We start from the raw sequence: 20513 nt of genomic DNA on the forward strand, positions 1-20513 counted from the left end.
ATTTTCAAAAAAACATTGAAAAGTTTTTGCAAATGAAGGTTTACTTCACTGAAATCAAAACGCCCCTCCATTACAATGTAGAGTGCATACTACAATATGAATTAAATGACATTAGACCTGACATTAAAGAAAATGTACAATAGTATACTAAAATGAATGTATATTTATTAAAAAAAATTATTGTGCACAATCTTTCTGATGTAGGACATTTATAATACTTACTGGTGTGACATTGGTTACAAAACTGACTTACCATCAACATAAACACTCCACAGTTGTTTGAATCCTGTTGTCTGGGAATGCCCTGAGAATTAAAAAATAGAAATGTTAACAGTTAATTCATCAAAAGCAGGTGGGACTGTTATGCTTGGAATGGTTGCTGCTTACTGTAATGTTGTCACAGCTGTACTCCCTCCATGGCCCAGGATTGACATGATTTGCTAGTTGTCTGTGAAATGTAATATTAAAACGGACAAATTAAGTATTTTGAGACAAACTTATGTGGGTGCTTGACAAAGCCTAATTTGAAAGTATAAAACAATTTTAAAAATCTCTGATATTCTTACAGGGCAGTTAGAGAGTCAGAGAGAACGATGAATAAAAAAAATGCGAACGAATAAGTAAAGCAAGAAAAAGGAAACAACACAAAATGGGGATAAATGGTTTAAAACAGAACTACCATAACCCCGAACTGGTTATATGCCATTTTACAATAGGCACAGTGATATTTTCTGCAGCACACTGTACATCTCTCAATAGAGATAAGGGGATCATCTCCTTTCTTCAGTATTGTCAGATGCATCTGTGCAGGTTAAACAAACACACCACTTACATCTTTCAGCAAAAATAAATAAATACTTATTCAGACACACACTAGCATATATATATATATATATATGTGTGTGTGTGTGTGTGTACAGACAGACACAATTTGTTCAGTAAACCAGTGTACTTGCACATAATAATATAAAAACAAAGCCCAAATTAGCCTAAATTCAGTTGCTATTAATTTTTAGATATAATAATCAACACTCAAATAACATGGTATGCAAATATGTAAACTTCACATAAGGTAGTTTTTGCATTAACTTCTAAATCTAATTATAAAATTATTATCTATTTCATTTTTTAAATATAATAATTTATGCAGTGGCTGACGTTTTCAGATTTATGACAGATTTATTTAAACAAAAATTAAATAATAAAGACATCACTAATAGGTTTAGTAGAATATATTGAATATATAGGCTAATATAGTGCATATATTTAGTGTTAGTTAGTTAATTTCTCTAGTGAACTAACCAGCTGTTGACACAGAATGAGGTAAGTTAATGTAGGCTAACTTACATGCCATTGTTTACAGTCTGTTTTATTGATGTCTTTCCACCGTTGAAACACTGATTGAGTGATTACACGACATATGATACGTTTTAGTAAGTTGTAACGTATACTCATCAAACCAAGATTTTAATTCATGTTTATTCTTTAGGAAGAGATGATCGCTTTCAATCGCGCGCCACCGCTTGAACTGAAGCACCTAAACAGTGATCAGTCACGCCACATTAAAGAACATTAAAACGGCATTAATCGTAATAAAATTTACTGAATACTTAGATTGTGTGGGAACTCGGAGTGAAGTAACGTTATGTTCCGCGCTTAAAACACACCTAAGTTTCTGTTACCTGTTGTTTAAGGTTGCATAGAACTCATAATACACACACACTACCAGGTGAATCGATCTGTTATATGCTAATAGATAGTGTTAACATTAGCTGAGACAACTTCAAATGCTTCCCTAAACCACAAATTTAAAGTACAGTATTTACGTACTGTCATTTCGTCGAAAATGTCTTTGACCAATGTTAATGTCTTTGACTAATGTTACCCTTCACTCGATTGATCTCCTGAATGACTGAGCTCTAGTCTGTACGTACGTGCCCCCTCCTGGCTCCTCCTCGCTGGAGCGTGCTGTTAGCTCCTCCTTGCTGGAGCGCTCAAACGGGGAGGAGCTAGGCGTAAGCTCCACCCATTTGCTCTGCAGCGAGTACCAAATGCCAGAGAGGCCTACTACCTGATAGCAAGTTTTTTAAGGAGGCTTAAGGGAGGCCTACCACCTGATAGCAATTCATGCCGGCTGCCAGAGCATCCAGAGCATCTCACCTTTATGGAGGCCTAGTGAGGCCTACCACCTAAAAGCAAGCCCTCAGGGAGGCCTGGTGAGGCCTACTACCTGCCAGCAATGCATGCTAACTCCCCAAGCAGCTGAGTTCACCTTCAGGGAGGCCTGATGAAGCCTACAACCTGATACCAAGCCAGGCTAGTTGTCCACATGCCATACATCGGTACTTGCCTTCAGGGAGGCCTGGTGAGGCCTACCACCCAATAGCAAGTCATGCTAGCTGCCCGATCACCTTGCCTCAGGAGCTCATCTTAAAAGAGGCCTAGCGAGGCCTTCTATCTGATAGCAAGCCTTCTAGGGAGGCCTGGTGAGGTCTACTACCTGCTAGCAACATATGCTAACTGTCAAGGTAACCAAAAAGACCCCCGGGGCTTGCCTTCAACGAGGCCTGGTGAGGCCTACCACCTGATAGCCAGTCAGACTAGCCTTCCAGATGACACACATCGGCACTCACCTTCAAGGAGGCCTGGTGAGGCCTACTACTTGATAGCAAGTCATGCTAGCTACCCGAGCATCCAGCTCTGGAACTCGCCTCCAGGGAGGCCTGGTGAGGCCTACTACCTGGTAGCAAGTTACAACTGACTGCTCTGAAACCCTGACAGTTAGACCACTGGCTGACTAATAAATACCCATCACTGATGGAGACTCGTCCTCAGGGAGGCTTCGTAAAGCCTACTAGCTGGTAATAAGTCTTCACAAAATCAAAGTCCTTGGGAAGCATATCACACCAATTCACACAAAACTGGGGCCGCCCACAGGAGGCCTCTCAAGGCTAGCTACCAGGTCGCAGCTGCTATGCATGTCCCCCAGACAGAGAAAGAGGGCGGTCTCTGACCGAACGACTCTCACATGAGAGGGGGCTGACAACACAGGGATGGTAGATGAGCTCAAAATCACGTTGTGAACATCCAGAGGTGACAGTGCCTCAGCAACGCAACTGTTTATATCTGTTTATATCTCTCAATCCCAAGAGGTAGTACACTTACGGTCAATGTTCCCTCTAAGCTGGGCGTGTGTGCGGCCACGCAGAAATAATAAAATGTAGACGGCAGATGCAAAATGAGGGAAGAAATCCATTTGATTGTAATTTAAATGAGAAATAATTGCAGTGCTCTGTTCAACCGCTATAGAGTTAGTGTCGCTATCGTATTAGAACCGGTGAATGCAGTTTACAGCTTTCATAGAGAGAATTATGACACGTGTGAGCAGCAGTGAGTCGTGTTTGCGGTCCAAATCTCAATATGAGAGGCAAGGTCATGAAATAGAACGTCATCATGTTTTAAAGAAGAGTGGCTTGATTAAGTGGTGGAAATAACGGATGATGGACACAGCTCGGTAACAAAACAGACATTTACAGTTACACACCCACCACAAGTGTAGGGCGCAAACTCTAAACACCTCAGTAACACACGTCAGTTTAAATAGATCTGTGTGTGGTTTGGGTTTCAGGGAGGTTTAGATAAAAGAGTTCACATGTTCCCATGAACATATTTAGCTATTAGATCTATTTAATTAGGCTACTTCATTTTTTTTTTTTAACAAATTGAAGCATTTAAACTGATATAATAGGGGAGCGCGGGGCACAACCTAACGTGGGGTTAGTTGTAACACGCATGGTTTAAAACTTTCCACACATGCCAGGATGACGAAACTTAGTGTATTTACTAGTTGCCATATCAAATTTTTTTTGTGAAAAAATTGCGTAAAAATGTACAAATATTTGGAAGATATTACTGAACATTTATCTCTGTTTTTTGTGTTTATTTAAAATCAGACAAATCTGATATTATTTTAATCTTATATCTGTTATTTAAGAGTTCAGATAGTTCTTTAATGCTGATCTAACCAGAGCAGAAGACACGAGCCTGGTTTAAATCCCAGTTGTGCAGATGGGGTGCGTTGTAACACTGCGTTACAATGAGCCCCTATTAGAACTACGCTATTATATTCTATACTTTTATGAATTTTTTTGAGAAACCATGAGAGAAAGGTGAATAATGACTGAGAGTCAATGTTCAGAAATGATTCATTATTATTATGTTTTTAACTATGCTGTATAGATGTATTTAGCGATTTGTTTGTTGTCAAACTCAAAAACTAGTATATTTTAAATGATTAAAAATGGCATTATTTTATTTTAAAAAGTTAATAATTGTATTTTATTGATAAAATATTTTAGTTTGTCATGGATATTTTTTTTATTATATCAGGTAACATTTTAAGCTGTCGATTGGTTATTTTACATTGTGCCCCTCACATGTTACAATGAACCCCACCTATGGGGCATGTTGTCACATTTCACTTCCATTTTTTGGGGTAAATCAAGAAAAAAGTATACACTGTATTAATAAAACAAAACCACATAATTGTACTAGACATGTGGGAAATTAATGTGGGAAAAAATAAATAATCTGAACCCCAAGTGGATTTACACAAACTGAGAAAGTCAAAAAGAGATTTTTGATAGTATTTCTTGGTAAAGAAAACATCATTGTAAAAAAAAAAGTCACATTAAATAGTGCTTAATTTAGTGACTTCTGAATTAACTGCTTTATATATCACTAAGTTACATCAAGGGTTAAATAAAATAGAAATGGCACATTAAAGTTAAAAGTTATAACTGCATGATGAAACCCCTTTTTGTGTGTGTTTATGTATGCTGTACAGGTCTGGTATAAGGAATGTTTTTGCTCAGGTGACCAAAATGTCCGCCCAATAGAGAAAAGTTTTGCTCAGCGAGAAAAGAAATTAGAGGGAACATTGCTTACGGTCCCCGCCCTTTAGACTCTTTAGTTCTGTACAATCCGAGTGGGGATGTCACTGATAATATTCTGATAATATATCGCTTAATATTTAGCCATTGTGCTCTCAGGAGTAGAGAACTTAGGCAGTAACAGGAAATGGTATTGCCACAGAAGCTGCTGAGTGCTGTTGAGTTGGACGAATTGGAGATGGAGTCTAGAAAGTTACTGAGAAGGCAGGGCCCTAAGAGTGATGGTGAATTTTAGGTTGTTCATTGTTTCATCAAGTCATGTTTAGTAGTTGTGGCAAGCATGCATGCATAGCTGATGACAGAATGGATTATAGTGCTTTCTTTTATGATATTTTCCAAATAGGGAACAACATTCTCTATTTAACTGGCCAAGTTCCCATACAATCCACCAAAATAACAAGTTAAACACATTTAATGTAAAATAGACTATAAATGTAATTGAGTATAGCCTAAAGGTCTATTCACCAAATGTGAAATGAAAATGTGGAACGAATCACTATTCTATGTTGAGGAAGTGTCATATTTTTCTTGTAGCCATGAGTTTAATGCAATAACAAACCATAGCAACCTTGGATAAATGGAGATTATTAATAAATAGGGATAAGCACCAGTAGTACTCGAGTATTCAGACACAGCGACGATCAATCATGAAAATGATGATCTCCGTGACTTAAAAAAAAAAAAAATCTGATTGGTTATTGCGCCATTTTGGGTGCATGGTGCGTTAGGACAGCATGCTATCCAGGCCAGTGTTACAAGATTTTTGGTTTCTGAAATTGTCGGTTTCTGTGGGCAGAGGAAAGTTTCATGCGCAGCTGTGTGTGCAACTGAGAATTTTAGTTCATGCTGCTTGTGTCTCAGCATGTTTAATGGATTTTTAAAGGTAAATAAAGGTATACTATTGTAACAATGTTCAGTTCGGGTAAGGAAGGAAGAAGACAGGGTTGGCTTTGGGGAGACTCGGTAAGCTTTTATTACTCTCTTTTTCCTTAGAATCAACACAAGCGGAACACAAGTGGAAGCCCAGATACCTGACCTCCACACGCCCAACTGCACACTTCTTTGGGTTGGCCGTCAGCCCCGCCCGCCTCAGCGTTCTCAGAACAGCTCTTACATGCTCCATATGTCGCTGCCAGTCATTACTATAAATGACTATGTCATCCAGATAGGCAGTGGCATATGCAACATGGGGCCGTAAAATTCGGTCCATGAGACGCTGAAACATGGCCGGAGCCCCGAACAACCCGAAAGGAAGCGTCAAAAATTGGTGTAATCCAAACGGCGTCGTGAAAGCTGTCTTTTCTTTGGATATTGGCGATAAGGGGATCTGCCAATACCCTTTCGTTAAATCCAGTGTCGAATAAAATCGAGCAATGCCCAGCCGGTCAAGCAATTCGTCAACCCTTGGCATTGGATACGCGTCGAATTTTGACACAGCATTTACTTTGCGATAATCCACACAGAACCGCACAGAGCCGTCGGTTTTAGGAACCAAAACTATCGGGCTCGCCCAGTCACTGTGGGATTCTTCCATTACCCCCATATCAAGCATTGCTTCCAATTCCTGCTGAACCACTTTCTTTTTATGTTCAGGCAGACGATACGGCCGGCTGCGAATCACCACGCCCGGCTCCATCTCAATATGGTGCTGAATGAGATTTGTTCGACCGGGAAGGGGCAAGAACACGTCGGCAAATTCTGCCTGCAACTTGGCCACATCAGTGATCTGAGACGGTGAAAGATGATCTCCCCCTGGGGCCAGAGCGATTGATTGAGTGTTTGAAGTCACTTCCGGCCCAAGATCATCTTCCGACCCAATCACCGTCATCAGCATCACTGACTCCGCCTCACTCCATTTTTTAAGGAGATTAAGGTGGTAAATTTGACGTGCTCCACCCCTATCCGTGCGCACAACCTCATAATTGAGATCTCCAACTCGCTGTGTGACCTCAAAGGGTCTTTGCCACTTTGCTAATAATTTGGAACTTGATGTGGCAGTAATACAAGTACTTTCTCTCCCGGTGCAAATTCTCTTAGTCTAGTTCCCCTGTTATACAGCCGGGTCTGTTTGTCCTGGGCCTGTAACAAATTCTCCATTGACAGCCGCCCCAAAGTGTGGAGTTTTCTTCTCAGGTCCAGAACATACTGAATTTCGTTTTGACCAGCAGAGGGACCCTCCTCCCAAGTTTCCTTCTGGACGTCTAGCACCCCGCGTGGTTGATGCCCATAAAGTAACTCGAAGGGGGAAAACCCTGTGGAGGCTTGCAGGACCTCGCGTACAGCAAATAAGAGGGGTTCTAGCCATTTGTCCCAATTTTTGGCGTCTTCGTGAACAAACTTACGAATCATGGTTTTTAACTTGCGATTAAATCGTTCCACCAGTCCATTTGTTTGTGGGTGATAGACACTGGTACGAATCGATTTAATGGCCAACTATTCGTATAGTTCGCGTAGAGTACGTGACATGAACGCCGTGTCTTGATCAGTGAGGATCTCTTTTGGAATCCCCACCCAGGAGATCAAACGAAACAGAACGTCCGCAACACTTTTCGCCGAAATGTTCCGGAGCGCTACTGCTTCCGGGTATCGCGTTGCATAGTCCACTATCACTAATGCAAAGCGATGCCCCCGTGCGGATCGTTCTAATGGCCCGATGAGGTCCATACCAATTCTCTCGAAGGGGACCTGTATTAACGGAAGAGGGCGCAATAGCGCTTTTGGAGCGGCCGGCGGATTTACCAGCTGACATTCACGACAAGACGCGCACCACCTGCGCACGTTCTCGTGAATACCCGGCCAAAAGAAACGGGCCATTAGACGATTCAGTGTGGTTCCCTGTCCTAAATGTCCTGCCACGGGGTTAGAATGAGCCGCCTGGAAAAGCATTTCCCGGTGGCTTTTTGGTACTAACAACTGGGTTGTATTTTGCTTTGTTTGAGTGTCTTGGGTCACTCTATACAACCAATCGTTTATAACAGCAAAATATGGAAAAGAGAGCGGACGGTCAGGCTGGACAGACTGGCCATCGATGGAACTGACCTGTTCAAATGCATGTTTTAATGTCTCATCCTGAGACTGTTCCAGGGGAAAATCATCGCGCTCCGAGAGAATTAGCCTCTCAATCACGCTCGGTTCCCCTGGTTCAGAACTCAGTGGTCCCGACTCAGTCTCTCCCACCTGCACAGCCGCTGCCTTTCCCTGCTTTCTCTTCCCACAAGATACATCCACACACAAAACCCTCAACAAATCTCTGAAAGCCGGCCAATTGGTACCCAAAATCAGCGGATGTCGGGGGTGCGGATTAACGGCCACCTCTACATAATGCTTTTGCCCCTTAAATTGAATAAAAACATTAGCGGATATTTTACCACGTCCCCGTGCACACACCGTACCTGAACCATGCGGCTTGTATCCAATGTCTCAGGTTGAATCAGGCTTTGGTGAATTGAGGTTTGGTTACAACCTGAATCCACCAACGCCTGATAGGTACCCCCCTTAATACTCACAGGTATTTGGTACCAGTCAGCCTGACCGGGGGCAGCCTGTGGGACATCCGGGACCCGGATCATTGTCCCCACCTCCATCATCGGACACCTATCAATGAAATTCTCCGGGTCCCCACAACGCCAACAGGCCGGCCCAGACCTACCCGCCACCCCAGTGGTGGTAACCCACTGATGGGCCCGGTGATGGGCGTGGAGAGAGCGGGGAAGAGGGAGTGCCATTGGTCCATTGGGGCCTAGACCGCACCCCCCTGGGCAGACGTTGCGAACCCCCTGCAACCTCCGGGCTGGATCCACCCCTTCCTCGAGGGGGAATCCTTGGTGGGCCTGAAGGACGGGACCTGGGGAGAGGGACAGGTTTTTGGACAGAGGGAGAAAAAGATTGTGAGAGAGACACTGATGGTAGAGGTCCGCAGACCCCTGGGCACGCCACCATGTGATCCTCCGCCAGTTTGATGGCCGAGTCCAGCGACGTTGGACGGTGGCACTGGACCCACCCTGCCGTCTTCCTGGGCAGACGAGTGATAAACTGTTCTAGTGTCACCAGGTCGAGGATTTTTCCGACGTCGCTTCCCTCAGCCGTCAGCCATTTGCGACAAGAGTCCCGGAGCTGTTGGGCCATAACGAAGGGCCGGCCATTTTCCCCTAGCTCCAACGAACGGAACCATTGACGATGCTGTTCGGGGCTTCGGCCGACCCGCTGCAATATGGCCCTTCTTAAGTCATCGAACACCAGGAGGTTCTGGACAGGGAGTTGTTGTGCTGCGGTCTGAGCCTCCCCCGACAACAGGGGAATCAGCCGGAGCGGCAATTGCTCTTGTGCCCACCCACCGGCTTCGGCGGTTCTCTCGAAGAGGTCCAAGAACGCTAGGGCTGCTCGATTATGGAAAAAATCATAATCACGATTATTTTGGTCAATATTGAAATCACGATTATGTAACACGATTATTTCACATGACTTTGGGAATGTGTTGTATTTATTAAAAATACACCTTTCAACAATTCAATTGAAATTGTAACATTTGTTGTACTTTTTGAACTATTAAAATAAATAATATAACATATTCAAATCAAAGTATAAAAGTATTCACGTAAAAATGATAACCACAAATAAATAAGATAAACAATTTGGTTCGGCTAGATATGCTTTTCAGGTACGTCTAACATTAGTTTTTAGGTACAGAAATGTATCAAATGTAAAATAACATTGCATATTTGAGTGCATAAATGAAAGATTAATCCTATTAAACTTACAAAAGCTATTCAATCAAGTGCAGTGAATGATGTCCTTGTCTTTTGTTGTTTGACATTAAACAGACAGCAGTAAAGGCTACTGCCTCTTTAAGACCTAATGATCGGATATGCGTCGTCTTTATCGACTGTATAAAGTTCACTTAAGGCATATACAGACTATGTCTGCTAGGATATAGGGCTGCTCGATTATGGAAAAAATCATAATCACGATTATTTTGGTCAATATTGAAATCACGATTATGTAACACGATTATTTCACATGACTTTGGGAATGTGTTGTATTTATTAAAAATACACCTTTCAACAATTCAATTGAAATTGTAACATTTGTTGTACTTTTTGAACTATTAAAATAAATAAGATAAACAATATGGTTCGGCTAGATATGCTTTTCAGGTACGTCTAACATTAGTTTTCAGGTACAGAAATGTCTCAAGTGTAAAATAACATTGCATATTTGAGTGCATAAATTAAAGATGAATCCTATTAAACTTACAAAAGCTATTCAATCCGGATCGGATATGCGTCGTCTTTTTCGACTGTATAAAGTTCACTTAAGGCATATACAGACTATGTCTGCTAGGATACTCATCAAGATGGACATGTTGACATACGTTTTGTGTGAGTTTGTCCGTTCAAGAGCAAGACTTGAAAGAGAACTCAATATTTGCGCGCTGAGAGACGTGTGCGCGCTCTCGGATGATACATTATCAGATACAGATACATTTCCTCACAGCGCGCGCGGCTTCTCATTCGCGTCTTCTGGCACTAAACCCGGGTGACGACGGTGAAAACGACTGGTCATATTCAAACATACGGCAGCACTCGCATGCATTGAACAAAGTTTACAAAGAGAGAATTATTTGAAAAATATGAGGGGAAAAAAGGACGTTTACACAGCACCCCTGCTCTCTTCAGTTTTTGTTTCTTTATTAGATTGTCATAGGTCACTCTGTTTAATTTTCAAGTGGTTAAACAAATTCGCGGTGTTCCCTTGCGTTGCAGCCACTGCCATGTAGCAAATCTTGCACGTAACATGTTTTTGCTCGTCGTCTGATTCCTCGAAGCCAAACTGTTCCCAGACAACGGAGTTGGTTTTGCCTTTTTTGCTCACCAAACGCTGCTGTAACTGCCCTCCTTCTGCCATCTTTACTCGCGCCGAGTTTTTAAATTCCAGCGGATGATATGCACACGAGACTCACGAACTGGGTGAGAGAGATTGTGGCTTAATTCGGGAGGGGCGGATGAGCGCATGCGCGTTTCATTCAGAACGCAAGGCAAAATAATCGTTTTTTCTCGATTGTACTATTTTGGTGATCGTTGGGAGGCAAAATCGAAATCGAAATCGAAATTCGATTAATTGCACAGCCCTACTAGGATACTCATCAAGTTGGACATGTTGACATACGTTTTGTGTAAGTTTGTCCGTTCAAGAGCAAGACTTGAAAGAGAACTCAATATTTGCGCGCTGAGAGACATGTGCGCGCTCTCGGATGAGCGCACAGAGATACATTTTCTGACAGCGCGCGCGGCTTCTCATTCGCGTCTTCTGGCACTAAACCCGGGTGATGACGGGGAAAATGACTGGTCATATTCGAAAATATGGCAGCACTCGCATGCATTGAACAAAGTTTACAAAGTGAGAATTATTTGAAAAATATTAGGGGAAAAAAGGACGTTTACACGGCATCCCTGCTCTCGTCAGTTTTTGTTTCTTTATTAGATTGTCATAGGTCACTCTGTTTAATTTTCAAGTGGTTAAACAAATTCGTGGTGTTCCCTTGCGTTGCAGCCACTACCATGTAGCAAATCTTGCACGTAGCATGTTTCTGCTCGTCGTCTGATTCCTCGAAGGCAAACTGTTCCCAGACAACGGAGTTGGTTTTGCCTTTTTTGCTCACCAAACGCTGCTGTAACTGCCCTCCTTCTGCCATCTTTACTCGCGCCGAGTTTTTAAATTCCAGCGGATGATATGCACACGAGACTCACGACCTGAGAGAGATTTGTGGCTTCGGGAGGGGCGGATGAGCGCGTGCGCGTTTCATTCAGAACGCAAGACAAAATAAGAGTGTTCTAGCAAAACTGAACATGGCAAAATAATCGTTTTTTTCTCGATTGTACTATTTTGGTGATCGTTGGGAGGCAAAATCGAAATCGAAATCGAAATTCGATTAATTGCACAGCCCTAAAGAACGCCTCTGGATCATCCATCGGACCCATCTTATTTAGAGCCAGGTGGGTGGGCTGGCTCGGGACCGCTGGGGCCTCTGCCCGACCCTCCCGGTCCATCCAGCTCCGGAACCTCTCGCGGTCCTCCTGCTGGGCCTGGACGATGAGCTGGAAGCGCCGTTCCTGGTCGCTCCTCAGCTCGAGCAGCGCCTGATGTTGTTCCTGATGGAGGACAACGAGGGACGAGATGACGTCCGCAAACGGCGTTGATGACGGTGGAGTTTGCATGGCGGCGGCAGCTTCTTCCTTCCCGGGTTTCGGCACCAGTGTAACAATGTTCAGTTCGGGTAAGGAAGGAAGAAGACAGGGTCGGCTTTGGGGAGACTCTGTAAGCTTTTATTACTCTCTTTTTCCTTAGAACCAACACAACAATAACACGCTCACTAGCGTTTCTCAATAAGACAATACTTTCTGTATCTCAGTCCATATGCTTTCCAGAGCTCTCTTAGTTTCTCCCACGGCTTCCGAGTCTCCAGCTGGTCTCTCTCTCCCAATGTGCTCCTTGAGCTGGTTTTATGCCATCTCCACTCCCATTACTGGAACAAGACACAGGTGTTAATCATTTGAACTTGATCCACTTAGCCTGTCTTGTCTCCCAACTCTCTCTCATGTCACAGACCTCGCTAAACCACGCCCCTCCTGACACAACTATAATTTCAGTTTTGCATTAACTTATGCCTAAACTACAAGTGTTTATCTTTTCGTAACAATTTAGAATGTTTTTAGCACGTTTTTAGCAACAATTGAATGACAGGCATTTTGTGTAACCTAGGATACAGCAGAGCAGCCTTCAACTATAGTATACATTCATTGATTTCAGTGCCTCTTCCTTTGTACCTTGTGATGCTTTAAAACGGGGTATTTTATTAGTTATTATCATTTGTTGAATACATCACTGCCTGTGACAACTGAAATAAACATGTACCATAGACATAATATTTTTGTAACCTGGTTTGTCCATGGGTTTCCCGTACAACGATGTAACATGCTGTTAAATACCATTGTTGAAGAAATTAACTAGCGAGTCACGACTGTTTCCCAAAACCATATTATTTCAAATTTGTAGTTCAACCACATTATTTAATGATGTCACACAGGGGGTGGAGTTATATGATTTTTTTTGCTATAAATTATGGACATGGCATCTGAGGACTAATTCTTATTTTGCTTTATTTCCCAATTCAATTATAGGCTTGTTCTTACTTAGGTCACAAGACTCACTTGGCTATGAGTGGTTCAAGGTCATTTTAATACTCTTGCAAATGAGTAAAAGACCAAGATGTACTTTTGTATATTATTGTTTGTTTGTTTTTTAAAATGCATCTTCTTGTACATGTACAGTAAGCAGTAATGAAGAATCAAACATCTTCCAATTTTGTTTAAAACTAAACTTTAAGAATAACTGCACACTACTTTGAGGTGTCAAATGCTTGTTAAGAGGAAAGCCTTTTGATATGAAATAAACTTAAAGTGTTAAACCATAGTGGAGATAATAGCTGTGATAAGATGCACACAAATGTGTCTCGCTCTGAGCTATAAACACATCTGCTCACCAAAATGACACATGAGGCATAGATAAGAATCTTTTAGCTTTCATTCTGAGTATGTTGCGTGAGAGCATTTTGACAAAGTAGTTTATGTGTTAATTTGCTTCTGATGTTTGTTTTTGTCATAATGTCATAAAATATGTTAGGTTGAGCTCCCTGCTTAAACCTTAAACCAGACTAGGAGGTGGTTTGCTGGGTTGATCTAATTTAAGTTTATATCTCAGTCTGGTTAAATGTTTTTTGTTTTGTTTCATTTTGTTTTGTTTTGTTTTTTATTTTAATTTTAAAAAAAAAAAAGTAAAAAAAAAAAATTTGATATAATTTTAATAAAAAAGAAAAAAAAAGTTTGTTAAATGTTATTTTTTTTCCTGACAGCTGAAAAATTTCAAAACTCTTCTAAAATCAGTAAAATAGACCAGACTAACTAAGATCTAAAGAAGGTTTTTGACATTGTTCTGTTTTTTGTTATAAGTCAGTAATGACAATGAGGCAGCCTCATGCAGTCTTTAGACTTTTTATCGCTGGTGGTGAAACAAAATGTCCCCAAATGTCCTAAACTTTGTATATTAAATATTTTCCCTGTAACTTGCACTTTAGCTTGCTCTGGTAAGAAAATGTTGATCTTCTGCTTATTACAAGCAAAACTTGTAGTCGCTCGCCATTGGAAAAACACAGAAAGCCATAATTTTAAACAATGGTTACATTAAAGGGTTAGTTCACCCAAAAATGAAAATTCTGTCATTAATTACTCACCCTCATGTCGTTGGACACCCGTAAGACCTCCGTTCATATTCGGAACACAAATGAAGATATTTTAGTTGAAAGCTGATGGCTGAGAAAGGCTTCACACAGGCCTCCATTGGCATTCAGTACATTGACACTTCCAAGATCCATGAAAGGCACTTAAAACGTCGTTACAAAGTCTATCTCACCACAGTGGCTCTACAATAATCATACAATGCGACGACAATAGTTTTTGTGCGCAAAAAAAAATCAAAATAACACCTTTATCCAACTTGATCTCGACTTCCGTGTGCGCCTCCACGACGCATGCGCGAGAATATGACGCAGATCCGGCGTTCGGACATATGACCCAGAAGCGATTTGTTTACGAGCAGAGGAAGACGCGCGTGTCTAAGCTGTTGGATTCTACATTGATCGTGCTTTAGGTCTCGGCGTAGTGCTCAAAATGGAGCTTAAAAGTGTGTATTTCATCGATTCCCGAACACCGGCGCTACGTCATATTCTCGCGCATGCGTCGTGGAGGCGCACACGGAAGACAAGAACAAGTTGGATAAAGGTGTTATTTTGATTTTTTTTTGCGCACAAAAACTATTGTCGTCGCATTGTATGATTATTGTAGAGCCACTGTGGTGAGATAGACTTTGTAACGACGTTTTAAGTGCCTTTCATGGATCTTGGAAGTGTCAATGTACTGAATGCCAATGGAGGCCTGTGTGAAGCCTTTCTCAGCCATCAGCTTTCAACTAAAATATCTTCATTTGTGTTCCGAATATGAACGGAGGTCTTACGGGTGTCCAACGACATGAGGGTGAGTAATTAATGACAGAATTTTCATTTTTGGGTGAACTAACCCTTTAATTGTTTTATTGTTTGGCTTTGGAAAAGCTCACATATATTATTATGGGAAAATCTGAAAAGACTTTCTAAGTATGGAATCCCTTTATCCCTTTTTTTGAAGGAAGCTAATCCAAACATTTATTTTTCTGTGTAACCTGGCTTAGCATGCATGTCATGATATTAATGTACCATTGTTATGACATATGTATACATATGTATACTGCCCTACAAAGGCTAAGTGCAGTAACTACGCAAACACTGAAACCAGGGCCGGATTGGGACTCATTTTCAGCCCTGGAGTTTCATGCCTTAGACCGGCCCACTTTAGTTCACGACTGACTATATTAAAATAATGTAATTAAAACCTCAGAATATAAGTCTGCAATAGGCACACTGTTCTCTACAGCCTTGTAATTCTTTGTATTTTTTAAAAACATCATAATTTCCGATTCAGTGCAAAAACAGTAGCCTAAGTTTTGCTTCACAGTGAAGATTTATTAGAACAGTAAATAACAGGACAGTATCAGAATCTATTTTATTTAAGAATTAGTATTCATAAATATCCAAACATTGAAATGAAGAAAAAAAAAATCGAACAAAAATAAATATATAAAAAATAAAGATTAAAATATAATGTATTGCACTTTCTAATGACAGTAGAATCTATTTTTAAAGGAAACAGCTGCTTTACAACTTCAAATATTTTTCACAAATATGAGAACATTAGTTAAAGAATTAAACAAGTGTTGCACTGTTATCTAAAAAATAATTGTTTTAGATTTAGCTTGTTTTAAGCTAAATAATATTAGGGTGTTTTCTCCAGAAAACAAGACATCATTTCTTATGCAATTTCACTTGTCTAGTAAATGTATCTTGAATTAAGAATAATTTATATATTTGAACTGGAAACAAGTAAGATACTAAGTAAGAAAAGCATTTTTTTCAGTGATAATGTTTGCTTATTCACACACTATGGTACAATAACAGCTTACCTGTCTTTCACAGTGAGAGCATAAGTCTCTTCACAACTGGGTCCTCCTGGCTCTCTTTCTGACACTTAATGAAATTTGTTACATTTATTTCTCACCACAAATATCCCCTTTTTACAAAGCTTTCAAATCAAGTCAAGTCAGTTTCATTAATGTATTGCTGAATCATCAGGTATCATTAATTATCTCAGGGCATTTTTCATTGAGCAGGGCTCTTCGTTACTATTACTAGTTCTTGTGAATGACAATCCTACCTGCCCATTCTGGTGTGTTGGGCTCATTACTGGTGCTTGGTAACGTTACTGGGCCTTGCTCTTCACTGTTAGCAGCAAACCGGACTAGAGGCAGCTGCTGCTGAAGAGCTAAAAGAAAAAGTTTGATACATGAACGTGGTTTGCAGACAACGTTGTTTTGCACGGTCGCTAGCATCTCGCACTGCTCCTAACTATCTTAACGTTAGCTTACTTACCGGCCTCGTCGTCGTCTTCATTTGTTTTTTTGAGGAAAAATGTGCTCAGCTTAGAACATTTGGCCGCGTTAGTTTCCAAAGCTTTCTTCTTTTTTATTCTGGCCTTTTCAGCGCCGCCTTTGCGCTTCCTATTATCCATTTTTATCGGACTTTTTTTTTTATTTTGAGCAACTTGCAAGGTGCTGTGTCGGGGTGGGGCCAGGGAGTCAACAGATAATCACGTCATCTTTAACCTGCAGGCTGCACTCTGCGAGAAAATATTAAATAAAAAAGAGTGGGACTGCGGTAAAATAATAAATAAAAAGAGTGGGACTGCGGTAAAATAAGAAATAAAAAGAGTGGGACTGCGGTAAAATATTAAATAAAAAAGTGGGGCTGCTGTGAGTGCAGGCAGCCTAGGGACAGCATCTATATTTCAACCCAGTACCATGACAACAACGGCCCTCGTGGCCAAAAAAACAGACCGGCCCACCGGGAATTTTCCCGGTGCTCCCGATTAGCCAATCCGGGCCTGACTGAAACTGAGAAAAATGGCTTTAAAGTTTTTACACCAGCCAGTCAAACATGTTGTGGGTAGATTAGTGGTAATGCATTCATGTATTGCCTTCTTAGGAAGAAATTTTTTATAGATAAAAACCATGACCACCGATGTGATCTTTGAACCCCAAAATGCAGATACTGCACTCTGCCTTTGGATGATCTTTAACAACTAAAACACTATTGCAAAGGCAACGTGCAGTATCTACAAACTAAATGTGTTCATCCAACTTTTTTTCATGCTTCTTAATACATGTTTATAGTAATAATAAACTTTATATAATACAGAATTTTCATTTTCGGTTGAACTATCCCTTTAATATGGCCACACATCATTTCCTAGAATTAGAGGTTAGATAGTAAGTTAACTTATGTATTTCTTCTCCCTTTAGCCTCACTTCTAAGCCATTCTCAAACATGTACATTTCCTATTTGTGCTATCTACACCCTTAAAGCTATAATTAATAATTAAAATTCATTGTCTGTCTGTCTAATTTATTAAAAAAAAAAAAAAAAAAAAAAATTGTATACTTCTGTGCTAGACTAACTGAGACTTGTTACAGCACTTACATATTGCTGATATTGTTGCCCTTCGACTGCTCTAGCTGCTTCTATTGCCCCCATTTGTAAGTCGCTTTGGATAAAAGCGTCTGCTAAATGACTAAATGTAAATGTAAAATATAATTATTATGTATTCTTAGCTAGCCTATCTGTGAAATCCAAAAAACTGATTGGCACCTTTTTTTGTATATTAAGTAGCCTACGAAATTAGTGTGTGAAAATAGAGTACTTTCAGTACATTATGCAAGTGTACTTTTTCACCTAGTGTGCTTGCTGTCGGCCGGCTGCGCTCGTCCGGTTGTCACCTGCTGACTGGCGCCGCTAACTTTTAGAGTAACTTTGTCTAACAAGATAAATTTACCAGACCCAGCTAACTTTTGAAGGAGTAACCCCTGTCAATACAATTGGATTAGCTGCCTGAAACGGAGAGATGTCCGTATCAACAAACACCAACGTGATTAAATCGGATTATCTTTACGTTATCAGAGGATATTGCCTTTAATAGAGCAGCACAGGTAAGTCAAAATTTGCTAGCGGCTGGCTAGTCAATGTTAACTGATTATAAAGCCGTCAGTTGCCTTATTATGAGTTATTATTTTGCTATCTTCCTTGCCAGTCTTTGAATATTTGCGTTTTAACGCGAGTTCAACCATCATATGGCTGCGGGATTGTTTCTGTGTGTTACGATCGGGGCAAACCGCATACAATCCCCATTCGTGACAAATCTGAAACCGCAGTATCTGCTGTGTCAAAAACGGGGAAACAAAGCTAGAACGCAGTAACATCACTTACTGCGGTTTGCCTTGGTATTGGCTTGGATTTTGTAGTTACTGCAATTTTGACACGCTCGTTTCTCTAAAACTGGATAAAATTGAACCAGCAAACTTTGTCACAAGACAGAACAGATGTCACAAAGCCCATTTCAAGTCTTAACTCAATTTTGACCAAATGTGTAGTTACTGCGCTTTGCCTTTGGACGGCAGTATAGTATAGTTGTTGGTTTATGTTTTTTTTGTTGTTGCTTGTTTTTTTCCCTTCTGTTTAATATTTTTTTTTTTTATGTTTTAATATTAATGCTTCTAAAATCAATAAAGACAGTGTTTAAAAAAATTGTTGTGGTGTGTACTCTTTCTTTTTAGCCACCGCTTTAGAGATGTCATTAAATTCTTTTAAGTAGCAAACATTTATGTTTCAGTTCAGGAGTATCTTGTTTGTCAGGAGTAACAGGCGTATTTCTTCTTCTAAGTCCTTGATACTCTGTTCCAATTTGATCATTTTAAGTGTGGATCAGTTTGTCTTAGGACTAGTAAAGCTGATCATCTACCTTCTAAGGCGTCCCATCTAGAGACCAGATGTGGCAATTACAGAGGTCTGGATGTGGGTTCTATAGAGAAAAAGAAGATAGAAGAGAAAAAAATTACAATTGTGTCATAGCCAGCTTTCCAAAAACGATAGATGTTGAAGATTAAGAGATCATTATGATAAAAATATCATAAAAATTAAATGTATTTATGGCAGGAATAAACACTGCTGCTGCAGCAAAAGTTTGAGAAGGCAGCAGAAAGAAAAAATCTGTCAGTGCATGTGAATCAAACAAATAGGGCCTAATCATTTCAGCCTTTATATAGTTTCACAAAGAACTCAAAATAATACTTAATCTGATTAAAGCTTTATATATTAATGCATGTATTATATTTATTTTATAAAAGCAAAGTTTAATATTGTCAATTAATATAATAAATATATAAATAAATGATATGAATTAGACATAATTATAATTCATATACTATAAATATTATAAATAATTATCAGCAAATATGAGAAATTTTGTCTTCACTATAAACTGCTTTAATTTGGAGTGAGAGATACAGGGAGAATGGCTTTATTGCATCAGATACATGCAATAACAGACATGACGTCTCCGTTCCCTCCTTCAAGGAATGAGGGTTACATACGTAACCGAGACGGTCCATTTCAGTCAGTCACGTTCGAGGTTATGTCCAAACTTCACAGGCATATTGGGATCCCTAACAAAGTGCCATGGTTGCTGCCACCTCCAGCGCCCTGCATAAGCCTCTTCTTTTCCCCACACTACTTGGGGCGGACAGATGGGACATGGCTTACACACGGCTGTTCCACATGACCCAATCAGCAAGACTATTGGATAACACTGGGAAAGTATGCCCTTTCTAGGAATGCTACGGAGGCAACATCCTGCCCATAGGGAAGTATAATTTGGAAACTTCAGACAGGTGTCTGTCCGGATTTGTGTATAAATGCAAGACGTCACATTAGGCTATTCAATTTGTTTCGTTTTGTGAAAAAAAGGATATGTGTAGATGTGAACGTTTGTTCGTGGACGTGTGTTGTTTGGAGGATTCAAATGATTTGTCATTGCTTGCACAAGAGCGCATATGAGGAAAACACTCGGACAGTGTGTGAAATAGTATTACAATAAGGGAAAAGTGCCCAAAGTTACCAAATTACCATTAATAGTGTTCAAATATTGGCATCATTGTGACACTTAACGCTACATGTTTTTTACAGGTTGGAGCTGGAATTCTTGTATGCTGAGATGTCAGTTCGTTTTGGTGCACACAGCATGCATCAAATTATGAAACTATTCTTGGAGTATCTTGGAGTGAAAAAATAGACTGAACTTGAAGCCACGGGTGATCTGCCTCCCATAGCTCACACACATCTTCCTCTGCTTCGGCCATCATCTTCCGACTAAACCTGGACTAAACGCGCGCTAATTATAAGCGGGTAATGCATATAGCCACCTCTTGCGAAGCAGCCTCTCCAACGTTTCGCGAGACTTACGAACAAGTCATTTTAACTTATTTAAAAAAATATAATACAATATTTACAGATTACATTAAGATTTGACA

This window comes from Gobio gobio (genome assembly GCF_949357685.1).
Source record: "Gobio gobio genome assembly, chromosome: 18".
NCBI classification, from domain to species: domain Eukaryota; kingdom Metazoa; phylum Chordata; class Actinopteri; order Cypriniformes; family Gobionidae; genus Gobio; species Gobio gobio.